Source organism: Micropterus dolomieu, linkage group LG09, assembly GCF_021292245.1.
Source record: "Micropterus dolomieu isolate WLL.071019.BEF.003 ecotype Adirondacks linkage group LG09, ASM2129224v1, whole genome shotgun sequence".
In the NCBI taxonomy this organism is placed as follows: Eukaryota; Metazoa; Chordata; class Actinopteri; order Centrarchiformes; family Centrarchidae; genus Micropterus; species Micropterus dolomieu.
The window spans coordinates 8,146,361-8,149,993 of record NC_060158.1 but is presented as its reverse complement, the minus strand read 5'-3'; positions in this window follow the sequence as shown (position 1 = coordinate 8,149,993).

Here is a 3,633-nt window from a genome sequence, read left to right as displayed (position 1 = left end):
TTCCGGTCTTTTGTATCCCAGATTCTCTTCCACATCACAACAGATATCTTCATCAATTCAGGTTTACACATTTACAAAAAAATTCTAATAGACATGTAATGAATGTCTATCTATATATATTAATGCTCACTGTGTATTGTTACTGTTTCCTTGTATTGAGTATTGGTATGAGTGTTGCTATTGTGATGTTGTTGTTGTCTATTCTTACTTTGTTTATGGTCCTTAAGAAACAACATTTCGTTTAGCTATATACTTGTAGGCAAAGGATATGAATAAAGTATTTTAACTTTGATTTTTGATAACGTGTAATTTTTTTGATAACAACCATTTTGCATGTAGTGACTAATGCAATGAACTTATGCCTAGATGTTTTGGGGGGTAAGATTATTCAACACAGACTAGTATAATTCATTGTGATCAGCAGGACATAAGCAATTGATAATGTAGGAAACAGCAGACAATTGTACATAATCATTTGCATCAGTGTGTCAAGTCATTTGCAATTTGTTCAAAACAATGAGAAAGTGCTTTTATGATGTGCACAAGTGACAAGATGATGTGGAGGTTGAACAATTAGTTTTGAGAATTTCATTTCTGATCTGAGAAATGCACCAAAGCGACTGAGAAAAACTGTAATAGGTGAACGACCTCTTGTGAATAAATTTTTTTCAAGACTGAAACTGTTGGTTAAGTGACCACAGGGCACTGTGTTTTTTACTTTTTTACTAAACCTTCCAGTCAAATCTGAGAACATGCTGCTGCCTTCATAACTGAGATTTTTCATATGACTTTTTCATCTAAAGATGTTTCTGACATTTAGAACAAGTAACTTCAGCCATGTTTGAAAAACAGCATGTCCCCAACACAATTTAATAATTCACCTAAATACTTTACGAAAAACTTCTATCTGCATTTGCTTTAGTGGTAGCTCAGTAGCCAGGCTACTGAGGGTTGTACTGGGCCGCTCCCAGTGTAAGTGACTGTGCTGTACTTTGCAGGTTCTGCTTCACCGCATTTAACTGTGGGATCACACTGTAATGGAGGAAAACCTCCCTCACTCCCTCTACTGCTGGTGTTTGAAACTGCGCTGGCAGGACAGTAGAGCAGGTGGACAAAATATCAGCTGATTTAATTAACTTCAGAAACACTGCAGTAAACACTTAATTTGTTCTACTGAGACTGTGTTAGAGAGGTGTTAATTCAACTTTATGGTCATGAACACCTCTCTGACTCACAGTGTCAAAAATTCAACTCGATTTAACTTAACAGCAAGCGGTCATTCAGGTACTATGCATCCTTTAGAAATAATGAACTGCAAGCTATAATATTTAATTTATTTTAAAGTATATTAAATTTATTAAATGTATTACCTGATGTTATTTATGATTCTTGTCATCATTTTTTATTAATTCTATTGTGTTGCCTGATTGTAGGTGGTCTGGCTTTAAAAGTGTTGTTCTAGTATGGTGGTAGTGTGGTTGTGTATTTTCTTTTGTTCTCCGGTCTGTCTCGATAAAGAGATTTCAATCTCAATGGGATATTAAATGAAGTGTGTAACTAAGCTGTTGTACAGAAGAGCATTATACTGCACAGGTATGATTGTTTTTTTATTTGCCAACAAAACATATAACACATATATGACAGCATAAAACTAGATAATAGAAATCAGAAATGACTGACCTCTCCTCAACTTAAGAGCAAAAAAACATACTGAACTAAATACAACACGATTTAGCAAAATACAAAGGAAATAATTGACAATAAGCAACACACAAAATGAACAGAGGAGAGAAGAAAAATAAACAGAGAAGAGGGAAGAAAAATACACAGATTTTAAGAGACATTATCATCCTCAACATCTTTGAAGCATCATTATCTGAAGATACTGTTTGTATACATATAGTAAAAGAAAATTAAATCAAATGACTCACCAGAAACAAAACAGAACAAACACTCTACCAATGGTAAATCACCCAATTGGCAATCTGTGGCTCCCAGCTATTTAGCAGGCAAGGTAAGTCCATTTCAAATTATTGGGGTAAATGGATGTGCTGTTGCTGTGGTCTCCTCTCATGGCTCAGTGTCATGGTAACAACAGGTCTGACTCTGGTCTGAGCTAAAGGGCTAACCACCTGAGAGGAAGAGCAGCAGGGTCCACAGCAGCTTATCCTCTTATGTATCTAATAAGGCTGGTAAAGAAAATCACAGAGGTGGGAGGGAGGTGATGCAGCAACACTGGTTTTGTGGTGTGATACCATGATATAATTGTCTATTATAGCTGAAATTAAGAATAAGACTTCCAACATCCAAGTATCATGATTCTGCCCTTACAGGGCTTTGTTGTAACTTATTTTCTTCTGTACTTAATACTCAATTTCATTTATAAAGCACAAAATCAAAAATTTGTCTCAGAGGGCTTCACAATTTGTACTACACATCCTCTGTCCTTGGACAGCTGATTAGGATAATTAAATACTGCCACAAACCTCTAACAGGAAAAAAAGAGTGAAACCTCTGGCAAAGCAAAAGAGAAGGGTGTCAGATATACAGAGGAAGCAGCAGTGCAATTACAATTGGGAGAAACAAAATGACAGTAATAAGAAATGAAATACCATAATCTGAATCAGAATCAGAATCAGATCTTTATTACCAGGTATGTGTACACATTCGAGGAATTTGACTCTGGATTGTACAATGTTCACGATTGCTTTCTTATACAATAATAAAATAATAATCAAACCCAGGCTACAGTATGGAGAACACATATATACACACTATGAACAAAACAGACAGATTGAGATAATAGTGCAGTGGTGCAATGAACAGAGTGCAAAGGATGCAGGAGAAAATTATTATTACCATTATTGTTATTATGCACATGTCAGAGGTGGATGTGATATACAGGTGAACATACACATACAAGCATACATGTACACAGTGTGATGAGTGCAAAGAATGCTGGAATAAAAAAGCATAATGTGCAGGTGTTATGTACGTGAGGTAGGTGGATTTGGTATACAATATATACAATATGAACAGAATGAACAGCTCTGAAATAGAGAATGATGAGTAAATAGTAAGTGGTAGCCAGTAAACAAGTGGCAGAGTTTCTGGGTCATTGCACAGGAATGGTTCCTGAAATTGTGAGTCAGAGTCAGCTGTTCATCAGAGTGATGGCTTGTGGGAAGAAACTGTTCTTGAGTCTGTTGGTTTTGGCGTACAGTGCTCTGTAGCGCTACCAGAGGGGAGAAGTTGGAACAGGTTGTGTCCGGGGTGAGATGCAGCTGCAGTGATGTTTCCTGCCTGTTTCCTGACTCTGGAAATGTATAAGTCCTGAATGGAGGGCAGGTTGGCACTAATGATCTTTTCTGCAGTCGTGACTGTCCGTTGTAGTCTGTCCCTGTCCTTTTTGGTGGCAGATCCAAACCAGACAGTGATGGATGAGCAGAGGACAGACTGTATGACGGCTGTGTAGAAGTGGATCAGCAGCTCCGTAGGAAGGTTGAGCTTCCTGAGCTGGCGCAGGAAGTACATGCTGCTGGGCCTTCTTGATGATGGTGTCAGTGTTGGGCTATCACAGCAGAAACAGGGCTGTTGAATTTGGTGATGGGGGGGGGGGGGGGGGGGGGGGGC